The sequence below is a fragment of the Pleurodeles waltl genome, chromosome 6 (genome assembly GCF_031143425.1).
Source record: "Pleurodeles waltl isolate 20211129_DDA chromosome 6, aPleWal1.hap1.20221129, whole genome shotgun sequence".
Lineage (NCBI taxonomy): Eukaryota > Metazoa > Chordata > Amphibia > Caudata > Salamandridae > Pleurodeles > Pleurodeles waltl.
This window is the reverse complement of record NC_090445.1, coordinates 206,546,200-206,571,493: the sequence shown is the minus strand read 5'-3', so window position 1 is coordinate 206,571,493 and position 25,294 is coordinate 206,546,200. Positions and strand designations below refer to the sequence as shown.

General features: G+C 48.8%; 1 protein-coding gene across 1 annotated transcript in view; it reads left to right on the top strand.

Moving 5' to 3' along the window:
- Positions 1-9,497: 9,497 nt before the first annotated feature.
- LOC138299537 (peptide YY-like) overlaps positions 9,498-25,294 on the top strand; it is a 51,147-nt gene continuing 35,350 nt past the window's right edge. Inside the window, exon 1 of the mRNA XM_069237843.1 lies at positions 9,498-9,614. The gene's annotated coding sequence lies outside the window, so the exon portion shown is untranslated. The remainder of the gene's footprint in view (positions 9,615-25,294) is intronic.

The following is a 25,294-nucleotide window of genomic DNA, read 5'->3' as shown; positions in this document are numbered from 1 at the left end:
TCAAGCACCGCTCCGCTGGGCCCCGCCATCTCAAGCACCGCTCCGCTGGGCCCTTCCTCTCAAGCACCGCTCCGCTGGGCACCGCCGTCTCAAGCACCGCTCCGCTGGGCCCTTCCTCTCAAGCACTGCTACGCTGGGCACCGCCGTCTCAAGCACCGCTCCGCTGGGCCCTTCCTCTCAAGCACCGCTACGCTGGGCACCGCCGTCTCAAGCACCGCTCCGCTGGGCCCTTCATCTCAAGCACCGCTCCGCTGGGCCCTTCCTCTCAAGCACCGCTCCGCTGGGCCCCGCCATCTCAAGCACCGCTCCGCTGGGCCCTTCCTCTCAAGCACCGCTACGCTGGGCACCGCCGTCTCAAGCACCGCTCCGCTGGGCCCTTCCTCTCAAGCACCGCTCCGCTGGGCCCTTCCTCTCAAGCACCGCTACGCTGGGCACCGCCGTCTCAAGCACCGCTCCGCTGGGCCCTTCATCTCAAGCACCGCTACGCTGGGCCCTTCCTCTCAAGCACCGCTACGCTGGGCACCACCGTCTCAAGCATCGCTACGCTGGGCACCACCGTCTCAAGCACCGCTCCGCTGGGCCCTTCATCTCAAGCACCGCTCCGCTGGGCCCTTCCTCTCAAGCACCGCTCCGCTGGGCCCCGCCATCTCAAGCACCGCTCCGCTGGGCCCTTCCTCTCAAGCACCGCTATGCTGGGCACCGCCGTCTCAAGCACCGCTCCGCTGGGCCCTTCCTCTCAAGCACCGCTACGCTGGGCACCGCCGTCTCAAGCACCGCTCCGCTGGGCCCTTCCTCTCAAGCACCGCTACGCTGGGCACCGCCGTCTCAAGCACCGCTCAGCTGGGCCCTTCATCTCAAGCACCGCTCCGCTGGGCCCTTCCTCTCAAGCACCGCTCCGCTGAGCCCCGCCATCTCAAGCACCGCTCCGCTGGGCCCTTCCTCTCAAGCACCGCTACGCTGGGCACCGCCGTCTCAAGCACCGCTCCGCTGGGCCCTTCCTCTCAAGCACCGCTACGCTGGGCACCGCCGTCTCAAGCACCGCTCCGCTGGGCCCTTCATCTCAAGCACCGCTCCGCTGGGCCCTTCCTCTCAAGCACCGCTCCGCTGGGCCCCGCCATCTCAAGCACCGCTCCGCTGGGCCCTTCCTCTCAAGCACCGCTCCGCTGGGCACCGCCGTCTCAAGCACCGCTCCGCTGGGCCCTTCCTCTCAAGCACCGCTACGCTGGGCACCGCCGTCTCAAGCACCGCTCCGCTGGGCACTTCATCTCAAGCACCGCTCCGCTGGGCCCTTCCTCTCAAGCACCGCTCCGCTGGGCCCTTCCTCTCAAGCACCGCTCCGCTGGGCACCGCCGTCTCAAGCACCGCTCCGCTGGGCCCTTCCTCTCAAGCACCGCTACGCTGGGCACCGCCGTCTCAAGCACAGCTCCGCTGGGCCCTTCATCTCAAGCACCGCTCCGCTGGGCCCTTCCTCTCAAGCACCGCTACGCTGGGCACCGCCGTCTCAAGCACCGCTCCGCTGGGCCCTTCCTCTCAAGCACCGCTACGCTGGGCACCGCCGTCTCAAGCACCGCTCCGCTGGGCCCTTCATCTCAAGCACCGCTCCGCTGGGCCCTTCCTCTCAAGCACCGCTCCGCTGAGCCCCGCCATCTCAAGCACCGCTCCGCTGGGCCCTTCCTCTCAAGCACCGCTACGCTGGGCACCGCCGTCTCAAGCACCGCTCCGCTGGGCCCTTCCTCTCAAGCACCGCTACGCTGGGCACCGCCGTCTCAAGCACTGCTCCGCTGGGCCCTTCATCTCAAGCACCGCTCCGCTGGGCCCTTCCTCTCAAGCACCGCTCCGCTGGGCCCCGCCATCTCAAGCACCGCTCCGCTGGGCCCTTCCTCTCAAGCACCGCTCCGCTGGGCACCGCCGTCTCAAGCACCGCTCCGCTGGGCCCTTCCTCTCAAGCACCGCTACGCTGGGCACCGCCGTCTCAAGCACCGCTCCGCTGGGCACTTCATCTCAAGCACCGCTCCGCTGGGCCCTTCCTCTCAAGCACCGCTCCGCTGGGCCCTTCCTCTCAAGCACCGCTCCGCTGGGCACCGCCGTCTCAAGCACCGCTCCGCTGGGCCCTTCCTCTCAAGCACCGCTACGCTGGGCACCGCCGTCTCAAGCACCGCTCCGCTGGGCCCTTCATCTCAAGCACCGCTCCGCTGGGCCCTTCCTCTCAAGCACCGCTACGCTGGGCACCGCCGTCTCAAGCACCGCTCCGCTGGGCCCTTCCTCTCAAGCACCGCTCCGCTGGGCCCCGCCATCTCAAGCACCGCTCCGCTGGGCCCTTCCTCTCAAGCACCGCTCCGCTGGGCACCGCCGTCTCAAGCACCGCTCCGCTGGGCCCTTCCTCTCAAGCACCGCTACGCTGGGCCCTTCCTCTCAAGCACCGCTCCGCTGGGCACCGCCATCTCAAGCACCGCTCCGCTGGGCACCGCCGTCTCAAGCACCGTTTATGGTTCACTGTGCCCACCATGCCTCCTCCTTGACCAGTGGAGACTGTCATCCACCTGATGGACTGTGGCTTTGCACTCCCCAGGATGGTCCAGTGGGAAGCCCACCCACTGTAGAGACATTGAGAGACTGTGGCTTTGCACTCCCCAGGATGGTCCAGTGGGCAGCCCACCCACTGTAGAGACATTGAGAGACTGTGGCTTTGCACTCCCGAGGATGGTCCAGTGGGCAGCCCACCCACTGTAGAGACATTGAGAGACTGTGGCTTTGCACTCCCCAGGATGGTCCAGTGGGCAGCCCACCCACTGTAGAGACATTGAGAGACTGTGGCTTTGCACTCCCCAGGATGGTCCAGTGGGCAGCCCACCCACTGTAGAGACATTGAGAGACTGTGGCTTTGCACTCCCCAGGATGGTCCAGTGGGCATGGTGGCTCCTCGTGGATCTGGCGTCGTGGACTCATGTGGCTGTGGTGCCCCCCCCCTTCCCTTCCCCCTGAGGTGCCTGTAGTTTTTACATCTGATGCCCCTGCAGTGTTCTCTTGCAAAGGACTCAGGTCTCCTGTGTGGGCTTTGCCCTTATTTCTCAAGACTTTGGCCCACGGACATGCTGAATTCGTAGGATGTGCAGGACTTGGTACTTCAGTTATACACTGATGTGTATGTCATTAGGTTTGTTGTGAATATCTTTCATGGTTGTACGATAATTTTCTGGAGCTTTTTGGTACATAAATATTTATTCCAAATTTGATTATGTCCTAGCATTTTTCAGGGGTGTTTGGGTGGTGTCACTGTGACTTGGTGCTCTGCATTGGTGAGTACATAGTTGGGGGGGGGGTCGCATATGTGTGTGCCCGTAACCTTTCGTCCTCCCCCTCCCGTGTGTCGTAGGTGCAGTACTCACCGTTGTCGTCTGCGCCGGACTTCGTACTCGTGGTAGATGAGAAGGTAGACGAGAGCAGGTAGGATGTTTAATTCGGGTTCCATGCTGTCCTCCTTCCTCCTGGAGTGCGTAGTGGTGAGCGTTTTCCCGTCCGTAGTCTGTTTCCGCCGTGTTTTTATCGGCGGTGCTCCCGCCCCGGAAAAGGTGGCGTATTGGTGAGTTGGAATAGTGTGGGCGGTACATTGTCTGCCGCCTGTCTGTTGGCGGTGACCGCCGCGCTGTTTGTTTGTACCGCCGTGGCGGTCGGAGTGTTAAGGTGGCTGTCTGTGTTGGCGGTTCCCGCCAGGCTCAGAATCCCATTTTTTTTACCGCCAGCCTGTTGGCGGGTTGGCCGCCGCTTTAACACCGACCGCCAGGGTTAGAATCACCCCCAAAGTCTAATTACCGGCAAATTTCACTGCTTTCCAAAATCGGTAAGTCTTGGGGGAAATATATGAATTGTTTGCTCGTGAACCATTTTGCGACCTTTGATATACTGGACTTTGCACAGGCGAATTTTCATACAAAGAGTTGAAATGGAAATCACTCTGATTTTGATGTTAGATGATCTCAGTACAGGCCTGTGTGCAGGGCACTCTGCCACTGTTCCCCCTCAAACTTTTTACTACCTTTACCACAATTAGGGCCACTGGAATTATGCAACGAGGAGAATCAAATTGTGTGGCAGGGCTGACTAAATCATGCAACAATTAAAGGTAAATTGTGCGGTGTAATGTGGCACATTTTATAGTATTACTCCATTATTTTGTCTGTTTTGCACATCTTAACATTGTCTGGGCAAAGGTTCCAACTCGTAAGTAACAGTTTAACACGCCTATATAGCAATAGGCAATTGAAAGGTGGCCAGTCAACTTTTGCAAGGGGCTTATCATTACAATTCCTTGCTGCGTTTTTAGTAACTTTTAATCTGTTTGATATTTTTTTTTTTTTAACATTTATTTTGGTAAAATCTCCAAATTATGCAACAGATGATGGATTATGTGACAAATATGGCAAATCCAAAACTGTGCAGGAAACACTGCGGCTACACAATCACATAATTCCAGTGGCTCTGACTGTAATGGATCATTCCATCTTCTGGTATGTTGGTTCCAGATCAATGTACTCCTCCCTTTTGTCTGGATGAAACCAGCCTATGGTCCTTGCTGCCCTGAACTCAAACCACTGTCTGTGATGTGTGGAGTTCCTCCTTGTCCTTCCCTGCCCTCAACCTATTTAATGTGCAAATGATGCCCATAATTATTGTAATAAATTAATTTAGTATGCAGTCAGTGTCCTGATGACCAGCAGCTGATCCAGCACGAGCCTCCGTCACATAGCTTCAGCACTCCGTCCAGTCCTGTCTATGTGCTATTCAGGCCACATTCAGCTGAATTAAATGCCAGCAACAAGGAAGCTCTGATATGTGACCAGGACAGTTTGTACTGCCATCCTTTATAGTCATAACCAATACACCCTTGCCTTTACAGATCGATAAGAAGCTGCAGAGTGAACTAGGTAAATTCAGTAGCTTGTAAACAATATTCTTCTGTTCATGCCTCAACATCTGGCCATATACTTGGTGGGGCACAGATAATCTCAAGGATAGACTTTTGTAGTGCATGTTTTTTGTGGCTCCTCTCTGGGAATATCCAAAATGATTTCTGGGTGAGCAAAATATTGAACAGAGACTTATGTCCAAAGTGCTTAAAGATTAGCATGTGTAGGTGGTCTACTATGGACTTCATTGGTTTGCTGGTGATCAGCAGTTTTTAATTTAAGGCCCTTTACCTTGCTCATTGGACCTTTTGTGAGCAATGGTAAACCTCCAGCCACTCAAGAATTCATCATTATGTTTCCCTTGAGCCTTGGTGAGCTGCAGTCCATGCTTTAAGTGACCATGTACTAAAAGCAGATCCTTCTGTATCCTTTCTCTGCCCCTATCGACTAAAAGTAGGAGCCTAAAATCCAGACTTGTTTTAAAACAAACTACAAGAACAGAAAACATGAGTTTGAAAAATGTACTGACTGGACTGCCAGATTTCCCAGCATTTCTGAAACTTTTCTACACAAGTTGACCTAAATGAGAGATTGGCATCCGATGAGTTTGTGGTACCGGTAACTGCAGTTTTCCATGTAATGACAGGAAGGAGGCAAGAGGTGACTACGTGAGGGACAGTATAACTGAGAATTGCTGAATTCAAACGGAATGCCGAACAGCATTAAAATTGCAGAATATATTTATATTAGTAGTTACAAGGTATCTAGAAAACATTGACGGAAGATTTTCCGGAGGGGGGCGTCTGACTCTTTAGAGATTGGCCATTTCAGACAGTCATGCAGTAGGGAGTCAAGAAAGATATTAGAGAAGACTCTATGAGCTAACTGACTTCGTCCCACTCACAATGACTCTTTACCCACTCCCTCTGGTTGCCACACTCTTCGCAGTGTAACCCTGCTGAGGCTTGGGCACTGTACAATGCCCCATTGCTACTTGTGCTTTAGAAATACCAAAACGTACATGCATAGGTTTGGGTTGAATGTAATGAGTTAAAACCTGCAATACAAGTAATCATTCTAATTCACCCTCAAGGGTAAAGGGCTTTCAGAAAGATTTTGTTGTAATTTTAAGTATTGGAGTTTGTACTCCTTCATGATGAAGTGCAAGGCGAACAGTATTGGGAGAAAATCATATCCTTAGAGATTGAAAATAAAATAATGTGAAAAAAAAATGTGATTTTTTGGTAAAGTATAAAATTGGGAAACATTAATAAAAATAAAAACATGAGATTTTTTTTTTAAACTTATACTATATGACATTCCCGTTATTCGAGAAGGCATACAGTGAGTGCACTGTGCATACCCAGTTAAATAAAATGTGATTTATTGTAACTTGAATGGGCTGCTGGGTGCTAGAGCACTATACCACTGGATCCAGCAGAAAGTTACAAAAAAGATTAAATTAACGTGTATGCCTTCCCAAAATACATTCAAGAAGAGTGAATGTTAACTACGGGTGGTCTTCAACTCCAGTGAATTTGCTTATGCCACCTGTTACTGGTATGGTCCTTCTTCTGCCTAAACACCTCTTCGAAGCACTGGTGTGATACCACGCCATGAACCTACAGGAAATTCCAGAAATCGCCATTAAATGAGTTGAATGGGGGTCAGTTTTGCAACTATCTGAGAAAATCTAACGTCTGTTGTTTTTTGCCAAAACAAGTGAGTGTGTCTCGTGCTTAGGTAGCAGTGCAAGAATAGCGCCCTCCTTGTCGTGGAGGGAGTGAGGGGGTCATCTTAATGAATCTCTGTTCTGACAAAGAGAAATAGAGACCACGGAGAAGGAAACTGCGTCATCAGCCAATGGCGCGCACCGGCAGAAGGGGGGTGTCGGTGAGGGGGTGGAAATACGTCACGTTTAGAACAAGAACGGAGATTCTCCCTCGCGTGAGGGATGAGGCCGCCAATACTGGGTCACGTCAGCGTTAATGGGGTACCTGTGCGCATCCCCAAGGGGCACCACGCGAGTATCTCATCTGCAGGCCCGTGCCTGCGCCAGGGCTTCACTTTGGATGTGTTCTTCCATTGCTTTGCACTAACATAAATAATAATTGTGAAAAAACTAACACTAAAACTGGTCCCTTTCGGGCCCTATCTTCATGGCCTTTACTCACAACACTGACCTTGACTAAGAGTGTAACAGCGCTTAAAATGATCCAAGTTGGTGGCGTAGTCCAGGTTTACATGCTGTACTTCACGGTACATGCCCCTGTTGGATATGACTTCTATGGCGCATACTGCCCACGGAGGTGCCTGTAGGTGTGTGCGCGAGTTCTGTGTTTGGATGGGTGTTCCTCACAGGGCATGCCTGGGGGTTATAGAGTGGAGGCTGAAGGCAATGAGAGGTTTTCGCAAGGTGTTCCGAATACATGCTCATCCCATGCTTGGTCCCTCAGCAGAGCGCAAAGGACGATGTTCACATATATGCCAGGAGGTGAATGACGTTAACAGCCACCAATTCACCGACCGCGACAAAGAAGAAGAAAATACAGCGTTTAAAGATTGAGGTCAATGTGTGGGGGAGAGGGTCGAACTGGGACTAAAAATAGGCCCGGGTTTCAAAATAAAAGTGTCCCCAATTAATGAATTAGAAAGCTCAAAAAAGTGGCTCATATCTGCAAATTAGACTCAGTTTTGACATTTTAAAACGCCTGTATAAGTATTTTTCAGTTATGGAAGACTGCATGGATGTGTGAGCGCCGCATGCAATGTTTTTAGTAATATCAGAAAAATCCGAAGTTACAAAAACAGCTCATCCGAGCATGAAGCAGGCCCACAGACAGCAAAAAAGCAACAACAAAAAATTAAAAGGGCACACATACTGACTGACCTGTCAGCCCAGCCTGTCGGGCACTGCCTGCTTGCCCCATAGGTCTTCCGACCCTGGGAGGACAAAAGTGAATGCTGGGAAGAGACAGTGATGAAGAGTAAAGAGTCGAGCAGATGAAGGGAGCGATGTGGCACCAAAAAGGGGCGTAAGCAACTAACTCAGAGGAACAGAGACTGCAAAGAAAAGTGATCCGAATGGGGTCACAGGGTTGAATTAGACAGAATGGCAGCTCGCTTCCACAGAATTCTGTTTGATTTTTAATCTTCTATTTGTGTATTTTTTGAGAATGCATTTTCAAAACTGAAACATTTTCAGTTCTAATTGTTTACAGCACTGTCATTGCTGTTACTTGGTTATCGATATTAAATACAAATGAGTGCTAAACAAGCCCTGACAAAGCCAATAGTAACGGTTTTATTTAAGTGCACGTGTTCCTGGTTGTGTGATATATTTAAATGCATTAACAGAAACCAGGCACAGACGGAAGCAAACACTAGTTAGATGGCATGTTGTGCGAGAAGCACAGGGCTCTAGCTCACATGATTTAGGACATCCTTCATTCCATAGGCCATGCCTCTTTTAAAGGGATTCTAGCTGCTTCTTGGCCTTTTCACCCCACACAAAGCACTGAGAACGCCCATTCACCTCTCGGATTGGCTCTTAGGTACATTGATAGACTATGGTCTCTGGAAGGCCAGAAGGGCTCGGGGTGATGCTAGGTGCACGAGAATGACTCTGCCCTGGTTGTGTTCAGTTTAAGCGGCTTTGCTTGGCTATATATGTCAGGATCTCCCCTATGGTCAGTCCGCCTCATCTTGTCTTGAAGTGACGAGTGAATGGGTGGGGTGGGAGCCACCGCCAGACTTACATAGCCCTCAGTTAAAGATGCATTTCTAGCCTCAGCTACAGGCCAGTCCACCCCTGTTCTTAGTTTGTGTAAGGAGTGTTTAGTTCTGCCTGTGCTCCAACAAAACCATCCCACCCCCCTCTTAAACATGAACTTCGGGCACTCCCTAAAGGCCAGTCCCCGTTTCTGCTCTCGTTGGGCTATAAGGGAGTTGCTCCGTCCGGGTCAGCATTCCCGACCTTCCAGATTCTTCTACCTAAAGATGACTGTACAGAACTCCCTATAGACCATTCCACCAATCTTATTTTCGAGCAATGAGTCAAAGGCTCTACCTCAGCCCTGCCAGATACCACCACGAGGCACCTCGCTTCAGGCCAGTCCATCTCAGCTTAGTTTTGAGTGAAGAGTAATTGAGTCTATGTCTGTAGCACCGACCTATCATGGCCCCAACTTAAAGTGACATTTCCAGACCGTAATGGACCCCACTGGTCTTTCAGGTGCCCCATTTAGACATGAACCTCGTGCGCTACTTATATCGTGATCGTGTGTTAGGCTGATGCGTGACCTGCCCTGCCTCGACCGTACCAGCCATGCAGGGCCCCCACTTTATTACACATCTCCAGATCAACCTACAGGCCAGTCCACGCCAGAGTACCTTTCAGCGATTAGTGTCGTTGCCCCAGCCCTACTAGCCTGGCACGGGTCAGGCTGATCCATAAATCTCCCTCCGTGCCATAGGCCAGTCCCCCTCTGCGCAATCCTCGCGTGGTGAGTGAGTGGCTGACGGAGGAAGGTGGAAGGAGCAGTGAATGGGAAGGAGGGGCGCCTTCCGCCCCCCTCCTAATTGTCAGAAGCAGCGGGGATATAAACCCCCATTGAGCAGGCAGGAGCAGCAGCGGCTTCTAGGCAGAGAAGAAAGAGGCTGCAGAGGCAGACAGTGAGACGCACACCCCTCTCCTGCCTCCTTACAGAGGTGAGTGCTCCCCGCGCTGTCAGCTACTCACCCGAGGCAGCCTCGTGCTGGGCGGGGTGGTGGGAGCTGCCGGGGCCAAGGCCGGCTGCACAGGGGAGGCATGGGAGAAGGGCTAAAACGTTCCTATTGGAAATATTTGAATGTTTTCCCTTTTTCAGAGAACCTGCTGAAGGTACGGCGAAGGGATAGTGCCTGGAAGGGCAGCAGAAACTTAATGAATTAATCAATTATTGTAGAAGAGTACATAGCACAGCACTTAACCCCCATCACTTCCATGTGCTACATTATGCATTGCAACAGCTTCAAGACTCCTGGCAAGACCATGCTTGGTTGAAGTGCGTTTTGAGGCGGTCGTTCAACTATGGTCACACAACATAGCGCGACAATATTCGTTTCTAGGCGCTTCATTATTCAACACACCATCTGCACTGTCGAGATGCGACTGGCGTGTAAAAATACTAGTGCGAGGAGGGGGTAGGTTGGAATGAATTAATGAATGACGTAGGGGGGAGTCGCGTGAATTTGCCGCACAATACACAATTTTGCTGAGCTGTGGTATTATGGTGCCTTACAAGCGATACCAGTGAAGCTAGCACTGAATGAATGAATCAATGAACAGTCACCCGCCTTGTGTAGAACATTATTGTACCATATGACAGCCGATGAACCGAGAGATGGGCCATGAACGTGCCTTGTAGAGTGCGTGTTTGGAGATGTTGAAAAAATGAATTAATGGATGAATGAATGAAAAACTTCTATAGTGCAGTACCTCAAACTGTGAACACTCTAGTGGTATACTGCTAAGAAACAGTAGTAGTCTAGAAGCATCCCTACCTTGCTTTATTGATTTAAAATACCCCGTTGAGTAAAACACGTTGAAGCAATGGGGTGGTGTAGTTTGTCACCATAGAGCGGATGGAATTCTGCCTCATTGGCGCTGGAGTGCGCCACAGGCTGAATGAATGAACAAATCAGTTAATTTCGAAGACTTGCATGGCAAAATACCCTCGACTGGGTCCTGTTCAGGTGCCACTTAACGTCCGCGCACAGAGAGACGTGGTGTGGTACTATTGCTGGGGGGAGCGAGGCAGACATAGGGTGGAGAATCATTATGTCGAAATAGAAGGATTGTATAGCAAGCCCTAAATCTATTGGAGCACCGCTGCGTGCTACATTACACTATGGGACAAGAGCAGGGACCGAATACGATAGGTCCGTGCTTTGTTGATGGGATGAGGGAAGCCAGCATCGAATGAATGATTGGATGTGGCTATCTGTACAGCGCGATACTGCATGGCCTCCAGGTGCTAGACGGACAGTATGACCTCTGGAGAGTTGAGATTGGTCAGAATATTGCCTCATTGGCATGTGGACATAATCAAATGCTGGTCAAGCGAACTAGTGAACGAAGAGACTTTACTTATACAGAACCACATCTCTGGGTGCTAGATTGCATTTTAGGGCCACTTAGGTGTCGCAGTGCAATGTTAGCTCGTGGATGGAGGAAGGCTTTCTGAAGTAATTTGTGAATTAATGAGTACATTTGTATATCAAAGTGCTGCAAAGTAAGTGGAACTGTACTAGTTTTCTAGTGCTTGCATGTTGCAATTTCTATACGAGGACAAGTGCATATTTTCTTGTCTCGTGATGGAGCACAATTACAGGAAGCACTATACCCTGAGAAGCATCTCTAGGCGCTAACCCACATGCACCATAAGAGTGGACGTCTCTCTCCACAGCTTGGAAGGGAACTAATCCAACCTGAAGCAGTGTGTGCTTTTCACATGACACACGTGTGAATCGCGTCCAGGGGCTACCAACGGTCACCGGTAATGCGAGTTTCAAACATTATCTATCTTTATATACTGTACATAGTGCACAGTTAGTGGATAGCGTCTTGCGAGGATATACAGCATGAAAAGGCGCAGAAAAACAAATAGTAGATAACACTAACACGTAGCGCCCTTTCATTAGTGAATTAAAAGGTGAGAAGTGAGGGACCGGGGGCTGAGGTGATCCATTTCATCTTGGCTCGTGCTTTGCTAGGCCACAACAAACGAATCTCGTGATCTCAGTGCTTTCCACGTCTGTTCGTGGAAAGTGCACCAATTCCTTCCCTCCTCCCCTTCGAGGGTGCAGCCTAAAGAGGACACGCACCCCATATAACACGCCTGGTTGCATTCTAGCACAGATGTATTAACACCGCCACATGATTGGGAAAATAGGCCATCGTTAAGTGCCCATCTATACATCTCCTGCTCTCCCTATAAATTGTTCATGATGTTTTATTCCGTCAATGCTCCAGTTTTCACGGCTGGCGTAACACCCGGGTTCGGGTTGTTTCTTAAGTGCTCCCAGCTTTGGAGAAAAGACAAAATGGAGTTAAAGAGACGAACTGACCCACCTGCAGAGGGTAACACATTGGGGTCACGCGGGGAACCCCGCACTAGAAATGAAGTTCAGGAGTACAAAACTTTCAACTTAACTGTCAAATGACCTCTTAGGCCACCTTTCGTATTTTCAAGTCTGGTGAAATGAGGACCATTGGGTCGGGGAATTTTAATACTTATTTAAAAGAACCAAGAAAAGATTTTGTGCTCTCTCAGAGGTATACACCAATCCATCCATCCATCCTTGTTATTATGCTGTAGCCACAAGGCGTCTCTCCTCCCCAGTGTAATGGCCCATGTGTGTGCTTCGTTGTGTTTTAAGCACACCTCAGTAGGGCGAGAGGAAACACGCGCAATGTTGAGTGACTAAGGAGAGCACTGCGCCTCTGAAAGCCCACAATTAAATGATTCTTTGAGCCCACTTAAGGTAGCGCGTTATTGCTAAAGTTTAATCAGCGTCAAACATTACGGGTGGCTAACACGGTGACGGTATGCACAACTTAAACTCTCTCTCTCTTTGTATCTGCCCTTTCCCTCTTCCTCTCTACGTCTCACCCCCCACCCTTTCCTTGGTGCCTCTCTCTCCCCTCTCTCTGCGTTTCTCTCTTTTCTCTCTCTCACTTTGTGTAGCTCTCTCCTCCTACCTCTTCTATCTCTCTCCAAGTTCCCCTTTCCGTTTGTCTCTCTCGCCGTCTCCCCACGGAGCCCACTATCACTCCCCATTCTCTCCGTGCGCCGCCTCGCGCTCTCTACCTCCATGTCTCACTTTCACTTTATCTTCGCATCTCCTTTCCATGTATCGACGCTCTTTCTCGTTCTGCGTCTCTCTTCCCTTTTCCCCCCCAACCCTCCCCACCCTGGCAAACTCACACTTGTACACCCACCGAGCGACAGTCTCTTGTCCACACCCCTCTGTTTTCCCGGGATCCCTGATCACACGCCCCCGTCTCCCCTGTACCTGGTGTGTACAGCAGGTACACGAGGACACGGCCGGACCCTGGTAAGGGTAATGAGCGTGATGCGCACGTGATGAATTGCCACCAATGAGATCACAAGACCTTCATGCACACTCGCTGACGGCAACGCCATGTGCGTGTGTGTGTATTCGTACTTGCGTGCGTGTTTCTGTGTGCGTATGTCTCTGTGCACGTGCGTGTGCGCATGCGTGTCTCTGGTTGTGTCGGTGTATGTGCATATCGTATGTAAGTGTGTGTGTGTGCAACAGCCCTCACTGCTTTCTTCCTTCCCCTCTGAGTGCACCCTTGAACTATTCTCCATCCCTTTGCCATAACCTCTCCCACATTTGAGTACACGTCTCCGCCTTTTCCGGTTTGAGTGCATCACCTGCGACCCCCTCCACCTCCGAGTACACTGCCGGTGCCTCTTCTCTTGACTACAACGCCTGCCCCTCTTCACTTCCACCTGTCCACTTGTCAACTTATGAGTATGTCCCCAGTTCTACTCTTCACGTACGAGTGGCATCGCCTTCCCTACCCCCCACCTCCGAGTGCACCACCTCTCCCCAGGCATCTCTACCCATGGGTAGCTTATCCGTCACCCTCTACACCTGAGAGTACGGCACCTCCCTCACCTGTCGCCTGCTTCACCCCTGTGGCATCGCCTGCTTCCTTCTGCACTTCTGAGCACACTACCTGTCCCCTCCTCACCTGTGAGGATGTCACCGACCCTCTCTTCACCTTTGAGTTCAATACCTTCCCCACCACCACTTCCGAGCACACCACCGAGTACACCACCGGGGCTCTACTCCACCAAGTACATTGACTGCTCCCTCTTCACTACTGAGTCCACCACTTGTGCCTTTTTGCACGTATGAGTACGTTATCTGTTGCTTTCTTTACTTCTGTGTCATTGTGTGTTACCTTTTGTTTTTCTGAGTACACCCCCTACCCTCTTTCAAACTCTGGGTACACAATCAACAGTGCTTAGTTTGTGCTGGTTTTGTGGGTGCTCACCCCGGCACCTATTTAGAAACATCCGGCATTTAATTATGACAGTCCACCACATGGAGCTGCTGTCTTCTTGTTTTTTAAAAGGACAAGCAGTGGTTCATAATTCCATATATTTTTTTTTAAAAAAAACTATAATTAACTAGCATATGTACTCCATTCTTAGAGTTCGAGGTGGCCTGGAACAGTCCAGAATGTCACACCAGGATCAGTGTGATGGTTAGCAGTTTTTCCGGAACTGCCATTTGGCAAAAATAGGAGGGGCAGTTGGTAGTGTGAGCACCGGTGGTCTCCTGACCAACAAGGTGGTCCCTGGCACTTTTCTACAGTGTAGCCACTGGCCGCAGGTCCTCATTTGTATCTGAGTACACTTCTTCTGAATACACTTTGTCTGTCTCTTTTCACCCGTGAGTCGGTCACCCATTGCTTTCTACACCAAAGAATAAATACATCACCTATTGTTTTGTTCTCATCTCTGGCATCGTCTGCTCCCTTCTGCACGTCTGAGTACTCCGTCTAGACCTCTCTAAAACTATGTCTCCAGCCCCCCCCATCCAACTTGTAGGGCACCACCTTCCCCTCCCTCTACCTTTGAGTGTCCTACCTGTCCCCTTCATCAAAGGCCCTCATCTTCACATCTGACGGCATTACTCAAACAATTCTATGCCTCTGTAACACCATCCGCCTCTGAGTATATTATTTTTTCCTCTTCTTCATCTCTTAGTACATTAAAGCGTCTTCCCCTCTGTGCCATCATCTGCCCCTCTCTCAAGCTCTGAGTATGCCATCTGTCCTCATCTTGATCTCTGAGTACACCACACGCCCCCATCACCTCCGAGTACTTAATTGAGTACTTGTTTGTTCCTGCACTTCTCTGCCCATCACCTACATGGCCGTTACCTGTCTGGCCCTGTACCTCTATGGCCAGCACTTGTATGGCCTTCATCTCTCTATGCCAATTACCAGTCTAACCGCAGACTTCTCTGCCCATCACTTTTCTGGTCCAGCACTTGTCTGCCCATCGCCTGCCCGACCAGCCACTCTGCTACCATCACATAACTTATTTTTACGTCTGTGCACATCAGCTTTCCCCTGCACACCTGTGGACATCACACAGCCCTGCCAAGTACCACGCATCAGGGGTCAGACTAACGCATTTTAGTGCTGGTGTCCGCATCACTGCACTAAAATGCATCTCTCACGCATATTATGCCTCCTCGAGGCACGAGGGGACGGTACCAGCAATAACAAAAACACCCACTCACTGCCAGCATGCTCTGTAGTTAGCAGCACATGCCAGCACATGCCAGCAATGATGAGCTCACACTGTCGGATTGGGAGGGGTGAGCTATGAGCTGCGTGAAAGCTTTTCGCCTTTATTCCATAAACATATTCCCACCAGGCTCTTCCTGTCAGGGCCACGTAATCATGCGGTGTCAGAAAACATTACAGCCAGTTACGAAGGATCCGGACCCAGCCCCAGGTGCACCCAGCTCCTTCTTCTGTTTTCTGGAGTGCACCCACAGAGCTGCACACTAGTTACCTCTCTCCTGCCGATGCCCAGCCCCCTAGACAGAACTTGGGATAGATTGCAATCCTCGCTGTACCCTCCTTCCCACACACGCCTGTGCCCCTCACCCTACCAGTGAGTGTGCCTTTGTTCCCTGATGCCATGATACACCCTCTGTTCACGGGTTTGTGGAGAGGTGGATCCACAGTTCGGTCCGGCGGCTGCAGTGAGCGTGGTACACACACTGAAAGCACCCGCCAATCTGCACGTGCCTGCCACAACTAGGTGTCATCCTGTGGAGAAAGCTACCAGGCCGACATAAAGAAAGCCTGACAGCAGCACGACGATGCCAGAACAGCTGCCGTCGCTGCAGGCAGCTCAAGGGACAGCGAAGGAATGGATCACCGCCGGCACCTCCCTCCAAGGCCTGGAATCTTGCCGGCCTGCACTCGGCACAGCAGCGTGGCATCTGTGCACCCACAGGTTCTTAGACGCTCTCGGCTGTCTAAGCCTGGAATCACTTCCGGGCAGGTCAGGTAAACTCAGCAGGCTGTGATGTGTCAGAGTGGATGGGGGAGCCTCGAGGTGGCTTAGAATGATGAAATCTGTTTATTTTCTCACAATTGTGCTGGGCTTCAGGTAACTCATATGACACAGATTAAAATTAAAGATAAATGCAAGTTAAATTCATCAGTAAGAAACGCAGTCCTGTACATTATGAAGTTTGTGTGTGTGTGTGATTGTCAGTGCGAGAACAGAGAGAATATGAATTGAATCCTATTTGGCACAGGGGGGTTTACTGACGTGTATTTTAAAAGTGTATTCCACACAATACTTTACATTACCTTTCATTATAGGGGCAGTTTTAAGCACTTTTCAGACTTGCCTTTTGCTCATAAGAGTGTTAGTTCATTTATCTCTCTGCGTGGCCTCCATCGCTTCATTTTACTTGTTATAAAACGTCAGGTGGAATATCACACACTGGCATTGAAATGTCACTCCTGCCACACTGAAACCATGTAAATGTCACACATACGCATTCTGAAAACTTGGCAGCTATGCATCACGGTTCCCCTTTGGCACTTACATGGAGTCCCCCACCCTCCCCCGGTACGCCGGTGTCCATTGTCCCTCACTGCTCCCTTCACCTCTCCAACACGGACTCGATCCGTCGCTTTCTGTCAACATCACATGCCCCTCTTTCTCTCCATCTGCATCACACGCATCGCGTTCCCTTCTTCCACATCTCTGGTCCCGCCCGCACTTGTTTTGGCACCGCCGGTCCTCTCTTGCACCTCTGTGGCCTTACTACCGCCTATCCCTGCTTCATGGGCAGAGGGACGCCCGTAACCTCAGAGTATCGAGCCGAGAGTGGAGTACGTGGAAAGTGTACTAAAGGGGTGTGCCAGCAATGCGAGTGAGTGCTAGACTGAGGGCATTCTGACAGTGTACGTGACAGATTTAGACGTGGAGTGACGTGCCTGGTGTGCCTCTCAGCGAGGTGGAATTCATCACAGACATAAAGAGGGCGCATGGCTGTCTTCCTGCACTGGGTGGCCGGCTGAGCGATGTATGTCGAGGTTGTACATAGGGGACATATTTATGGGAGGCTTGCGCCACCGGAGCGTCACTTCTGTCGACGGTCCGGCGGTGCAAGCCTCTCCCTCATTATCTATGAGGCCACGAAAAGCCACTTTGCGTGGCTTTGCATGGTCTCATAGGTTTGGAGTAAGACAGAGCAGCGCAACTTCCTGAGTTGCCTTACTCCGCGCCAGGGAGGTGTTCCATGGGCGTTGCGGTGGGTTTTCACACACAACACCTATGGATTTTGATGACGCCCCAGATTTACTTAATCACATAAACCTGAGGCAGTGCCAAAAACTTACGCCTCCCCGGAGCTGGCGTAACGAGGAGAAATATTTTTCTTTCTCCCCGTTGTTTCCTCTTTCCATGTGTGCTGCATTTTGCAGCACACAGAGAAAAAGGAAAATGCCTTTCAAAATTGTTTTTGTGGGGGAATGTGTCCCTTCTTGCATAAACACAATCCTGCTTGCAACGCAGGCACCCTTGCTTCAAGGTGCAAGGGTGCCTGTGTTGGCACTAAGCAGCCAATTGTGCGCCAGCGCAGGGGGACTGGACAGGAATGCACCATAATTTGTAAGTACTGTCATTCCTGCCCTTTCACATTGGCATAGGATAGCGCAACAAGAAGACGTGCCGCGCTGCTGTATGCCAATTCCTCATAAATATAGGCCAGGATGTCTTAGCATTGCATATACGTAGTAATATGAGGTGCAGGATTTGGTTGTCTATCTTGGCGCTGAGTGGAATTCTCACACAAACAAGATGGCTGTTTCAGGACACTCTGTAAACCTGTGTTCTCATATTCACCAACACCCCCAACAGTGAAGAGATTGGGGTAGCTGACATATTAAGGGCTATATCATGCCAGGCAGCCATTTTCCACACTTCTGTAGTTATTAAAACGAGTGCATTAGAAGATTCCGTGGTCATTTATTTTGTCATTAACTCTTTATGGACAGTCAATACATCTTGGAATATGAGCAATGAAAAGTTTTGAATTCTTAACAGTAAAAAAGTGTAGCAAGAAGGCCTAACTGGAGACTTCTTTGTCCCCTATCGACCCAGGTCTAATATTGTTAAAATACCAGAGTGAGCGAGAGAACCAATTCGCTCCACTTGGAAGCCAGTTGTAAAATCAGTGATTATCATTCTGGTGTTTCGCCTGATGGAATCATGGAGACTCGGTTTATAAAATATTCAGGGCTTCCGGTTTTACAGTATTCATTTTTTTAAACTTTTCTGTCTACATTAAGCCATATTTATATTTTGACAGTTTTATAGGTATTTATCCATATTTGTTTCAAGTTTTCAGAATAAATGGAGTCATAAAATGGTATATTTCCACATTTATTCAACTGATAAATATGCACTCATACTTTGCTGCCTGTCGCATTTTAGCAAATTAAGCAGCCAAACACTACACCAACAGGTAAGTATTAGCATTATATACAAATATATTAAGATATAATATGCCTGTATTAAAGGGAATCTCATCTGTTTTCAAATCCCCATGTTGTCTATCTGCTAGGCAGTTGTTCTGGAATTCATGAAGGACAACAAGGAGAATCACTCACAAGAAGCACAATTTTCTGTGCTTTTCCACTTTTTAAAATAAACATAGACAGGAAATAGATTGTTTTCTGTCTTTGTTTATCTGTAAAAATCAGTAAAAACTGAAATCTGGAAGCCTTATAAACAATCAAAGAATTCTGCTCAAGGATCTAGATAACTGAGAGCCTCAACAATTTTATTGGATCCCTCTGCTGCTCTTGACACCTTCGAACCTGGGGGCGCCTCTGGACCTTCAAATCAAGGTGCCTCCATACTATTATTATCAGTATTATTTATAGCAGTAAAGTGCTCACTGCCAGCTAGAAAAGGAATCCTGATGCTGGCTATTATGAAAGCAATACAGGGAGAGAAAAACAGGTGATGAAGCAGTGAAGAGATACCTTTGCAGGGCCTTTCTGAAGGCAAACAAGTCAGTGATTGAATGCAGTGATTTGTGCAAACTGTTCCACTGCCGAGCAGCTCAGACCGAGATGGCATGACCTTCCGTTCGGGGCTATCTTATTCTTAGCTAGTTAAGAGCAATTAGAAGGTTGGTGTTGGCTGAGAGCAATGTTCTTTGATGAAGATGACTATGAAATCTGTGATGAAGAAAGCATTGGCCAACATGATCAGAAGCTCCATGGATTATACAGGGAGATTTAAAAAGGACTCTCTTTGGCACAAGACACCAATATAGTCTGTTCAAGGATGCGGAAGAATGACGTGGAAGCGAGAGAGCTAACTTTACTGCAGCCACCTACATGCGATAAAAACAGTTGACTAAATAGGTGGGAGTCTCCAGAAACAATGCATTACAGAAGTCGATTCTGCTCAAGATGGCACTCTGCCCCACTAGCGGGTGAGAATAACTGGGTAGAAAAGGTAAGAATCTGTGAATCATCTTCATTAGAGAAAAACAAGATGAAGAGATTGTGGACCTAAGTGGTGACTACAGGGACCACAAAGACCTCCAGATGTCAGAAATCCTATGGTACCGCATGTATATGTTTCCCCATAGAGCAGCACATGACCTCGGTTTTATCACTGTGGAATTTCAAAGAATTCTTACTAATCCATGCAGAAATGGCACACATGCGCTTGTGAAATGCCTTCATTGGAGACTGCAAAGAATGGTCCAGTGTTAAAATTAGTTGAGCATCATCAGAGTAGTTTATAAAATTATTATCATAGGACCTAACCAGGACAGCCAATGATCGTAGATGGACATTGAACAGTGATGTGGTAAAGGAAAATTCCTGTAGAACTCCCTGGCCAATAGAGTTGAAGCAGAGCAAAGAGGGGGAAGATGAATAGCTTGAACTCTATCCTCTAAGTAGGATTTTCACTTACAGTTAAGATTGAAGATCTGTCGCCAAAATAACCATTTGTTGCTTGTGAAGTTTCTCAGTGGTTCCCTCACTTGTTGAACTTATATGTCTAACCTCTGCTTGAGTTACTCAAGTCATGCGGTGTGTGTTTCACACATATGTCAAAGACACTCACATAAGGACCGATTCGCAGAGATAGCTGTGCACCTGAAGATTTGAATGTGTAAATAGCAGCATTTGCTTATTCAACTTCACTCTTCTGTTTCAAAAATTGCATTTGTGAATAGATGTACTCTCAATTACAGTCATATAAACATGGCTTAAATTTAAGGGTGAGTTGTTTATCGGATAGTTTCCATTTGGACAACCTAGCACAAAGGCATGAACACCCACAAACTCATAAGTTTGTGGGTATCTACATTCTATTTCTGGCTATTTCCCACCATGAAAAGTGTTATGAATGTACTCCTCAACGAGACAGGAGTAAAATCTGTTTTTCTGATGGACGCTCCTAACTGCAGATTCTTCACCTTTTAAAATTCCCCAGACTGGATCCAGAACTTTTCCCAGCAATCGTTCTTGAGCACCAACAAGTGGCATCATCGGAGTCTGCAGCTACCTCACAACTTCTCTTGAAGTGATGACACAAAGTGGTATATATAAAAAAAGAAATATATATATATATATACATATATATATAAGCATATATATATATATATATATATATATATATATATATATATATATATAGGAACCACCACTGTACACTAACACCAGTTCCTTTCTTTCCACGCTCAACGTAGAACCTGAGCTCAGCTCCCAACTTTTGCTGGAGTTTCACTGTCTCTAAAATTGTTTTTCTCATTATGGGAGGAAAATGTCTCCCACCAAAGGCCACAGGTGTCAAGCAATTCTGTGACTGCAGGAAGCTTATATTGGCTATGGATCTGCACAGTATCTGCTTGTAGTGCCCAGGGTCTAGGCACAACTGAAAGTGTTGTGGCAAATGTTCACTGATGCGCTGGACGGCTATCAGAGAGCATGACGTCAAACTGTCTGTCGCTGAACACAAGAAACAGGGCTGGTCATGTTCAAAACAGCTCTAGGTTTCTGATATATGACTTCTTTACAGTCCAGAAGCTTGGACATTCATTCAAAGTTTGTGGACTTTACAGAATCCAGGAACGGTGTTTGTCGCAAAGGAGTTTGTGTCGTCGGTCGGACAGCCTAGGAATTTGCTATGCTGGAAACAACCATTGCATATCAAGTTTGGGACTGTTACTAGGGCTGGAAGCTTGTGTAAACTGGCCTAATGCCCATATATGGCACCTCCAGGCTCTTAGGGCAGTATCATTTTAAGAATGTATGGGGCACAGGACAATATATGTTTAGGGACCCCCCTGTCCAGAAAAGTTTTGAATTTTATTACTAATTTTGTACTAACTGAAGACTGCACAAAGCCAAAAATATTAACCTTTACATATCTTAGCAATGGAATCACACTAAAACATTTGTCTGGGTTCCCATAACTCCTTAAAGAGCCACTGGAGACTGAAAAAGGTTAAAACTGAGAAATGGACAGATTGAGAAAAGTCATTTTGCAATGGGGCCGTTTTAAAGGGGCCGCCTGGCAATTGCCCACTTTGCCAATAATTTAAAACATCTCTGCCTTAGAGCTGAGCAGGGCTAATTATATATATCAATCCTCTGAATGTACATCAGATGTTTGGATGTGACAATATCATCTGAAGAAATATAGTATATAAATATTGTTTCCAAAATATACTTTACAAAAATACTGTACTATTGGGTGTAGATTTTCTATTATTAACTTCAATGGAGTGATGTTTCTGTATATGGTATTCAAAACCGAATATTTATGGCAGACAGCATTCTCAAAATGATAGTCTGGCACCTTCCCAGCGGGCACAAAATAGGTTAACCAGGCTCTATAAACACACAATAGAGCTCATGAACAGAAATATCATATATACATAAGAGCATAAAAGAGCTCATGCAGTGAAGGAGGCATGATCTCATTTAAGCAATGAAGACAGAGAACGTATTTCCCCAAATTGAAGCCTCAATTCGCTACATTAGCAGCAATCTATAAAGTCATATCGAATTGGCCAAGATGGAGTATTCCTCTAATGGTGTCAGACATGCCCCTGATTTTACAATAGAGCTGTAAGGGATCAGTGATGAACTACAAAACCTCGGGGACTATTCAGGCATCACTTAATGCCCCAGCCCAGCCTTGTGAGGATCTGGCATTAATCTTTTAGTATAAGGTCATTACAATTTTCTAGGAGCACACCCGATGTCCACCAAGTTGACCAATAGAATTATGAAGCTCTTGCTGTCTTTGCTGTGGCAGAGCTCCTGGACATCATTATGAAAAGCTACCTCTGGGAGTGTTTCTGTACGCCTGTGTAGGACTCGAAGTTCTCATACTGAATAAATAGAGGGTTCTAAATTATAGATCCCTGTCATAAATCTTTGTTAGAAAAAAACATTGTTGAAAGCAAAGGATCTCATGAACCCCCCAACTGATTTCCCTACTTTTCTTCTAAGGAAAATTTCTGGAAAGGTTGACTTCCACCGAGAGCCAGAGTTTTGCTGAGGGAAAGGGGCTGTTGACCTCCTTTGAGGCAGATTGTGTTAGATGTTCTAAGGCTTGTGGTGGATGGTGCTGGTGTCGGACTAGTGCTGTTATCAGATTTCCTGACTGCTTCAACACCCTTATCAATTCCATCTTTATCGCCAGACTGACCTACTGAAGGGTTACTGTGTTGGATAGGCTGAAACCGTCCTTGGGAGAGGGAAGTCAGTTGATTGTGCTGCCCCCACTTAGTTCAGAGTCAAGCGAGAACAGCATTTGTGTCTCTCAGGGCTCCATAGTGTCCCCATTTCTATGTGGTATATGTCACAGGTTCAAGTTAATGGGACTCGTTTTTGCTATATGCCATATATGTTTGGATATGTATATTAAATTACTCTGTTTAATTCAATATGAGAGAAGCCTCCTTGTTTGTACATTCTGTTGGAACATTTTCTAAAGCTATTATGCTCTGTCTATTAATAACAATGAAGTATTAGCGATACGAATCGCTGTGTTGGATGTAGCCCTTCAGTAGAGACATAAAAATGAAGCTGCTGTGACCACCCCAGTCCACTGTAAACTGGACCACATCAACTAACTCTACTGGTGGCTTCTGGCCAGCTACATCCGGTGTAGAATGCTTTCACATGACTGCTCTTGGGCTTTCAAGATATGACCATGTAAGTCCATCTTTCCTTGTCAAAGCTCTGGTGAACACACAAATTCCATGATATCCCTCTGCCACGGATTTAAAGGCCAACATGTACCAATGGTGCATGCTGGGACACTCTACATGCTTGTCTCAAAGTCCTCAAAAGCAGCACAGTTACCTTTGGAGACAAAGCTTCTTTGGTTGCTGCAGCCAGGAAGTGTAACTGTCTTCCTCTGTCACTTCTGGGCATGTTAGGGTGTGGAAATACTTGAGAACCTTGACATACAGTCAACAGACTGTCATTCTGGATCTTTCACTAAGACACAATGTGCCTTATTACGATTTCGTCAGGCAAAATCCCGACGGGGAGGTTGCCACCTTTGTGGCTACCTCCCGCCGAGCTCATTACGAGTTTCCCGGTGGGTCAGCGGGTGGAAACCTCAGTTCCCGCCCACTGGCCCAGCGGGAAACAGCCTATAACATTATCTCTGGTTCGTAACAGAGCCGGAGGCAATGCTGTAGTGCGCAGGATGCAAAGCAGACAGTGAACATTGTGATGGTGCTGGCTGGGGGGCCCCTGAACTGCCCATGCCCCCCTGGAACCTCCTGCACCATTCTCCGCCAGCCTTTTCATGGCAGTGCTACCGCCATGAAATCAGAGGCCGAGAACGAAGTTGTAATCCTCAGGCAGTGCTACTTGCAGTACTGCCCTGGCAGATTAGGACCGCCACGACCGCCAGACCGCCAGACCGCCAGACCGCCGGGACGACTAATCCCGGATGTGCTGCGGGCCAACTGCTGCGCAATTGCTGCAGTCGGAGTGTTGCGCTCAGATCACTTCATTGGCAGTGGTCCATCCACCACCGTGAACCTGGCGGTCATGAGACCGCCTGGCTCGTAATCAGGCCCAAATTGTCTTCAGATTTGTTTTGGTTTATTCAGTATTGCAGTCATTGTTATGTTAGACCTTATTGACAGGAAGCATTGCATACATACACTTTCCAAAATAAATTAATAAAACATAATAGGCGTGATTACCCAAGAAAGCCTATGTAAAAGATAAAACAAGGATATGGGGGGGGCCTGGTATGGCCACGGAGGAAGATGGTCACCTGTATCGGAGCTCCCCGCACTGAAGGGCCTTAAAACGGTAGCAGAGCCCTCCCAAGCACAGCGGGGGTCACCTGCCATACCACCAGGGACTCTCTACAGCCTGAGAACACCACCAATGAACCAATTGACAGCCCCATAGCCTCCCCCACTATCCAAGCTTGTGACCGCGGAGTCAACCAGAGGAAGAGGCAGCACAGAACAGTGACAGTGGCAACAACATAGCCCAGACACAAGACTCCAACCCACCCCAGCAGCTCAACGGATTAACCCTCCTGCCCTGTCCCCACCACAACCCACCCCTTGGTGTTAGCAGAGGATCGCCCGAACTCTACAGGTACGGAGTCAGCGATTAAACCATGTGGAGGAGGAGGACTCTCACAATGAGCGGCTGAGAGTGCCTGACTCAGGCACGCAGTGCTGCTGGAATCAGCATGCACCACTACCAGGGATGCCCTCCTTCCCTCTCCCAGCCACGAAGAAAAACCCAAAGCTGACGTCCCAGAGTCCCTGCTGTACAGGGAAATAAATAAAGGGCCTTCCATCATCTTTGCAATGCAGCACTGCGCATGATATGAGTGCCGAGAACAGACCAGGCCCAAATCAGAAGCATGGACCACAGCCAGCAGAACAGCGCAGAGACACACGCTGCTGTGGCCGTCTCAGCGGACAAGCCATGCCCCAGCAAAACCACACAGGCACTCCACCCGGTGAGCCCATCTCTCCAACTGAGACAGTAGGTCCACACTGGAGATTACCCTTGTCTTCTACATGGATCCGCACGACAAGGACTGTGTCAGGAGTACAGACTCCCTCATCCTTTGCACAGACTTTCTGGGAGTAATCCCACCCATACAACGCATACTGTGCTGAACACCCGGAACACACTCCATGCTATAAAGTCCCTAAGCACATCATGTACACTGTGCTGACATGTGGGAGAGAATGTAGAACATTAGAGGTGCCAGAGTATTGGGTTCATGAGT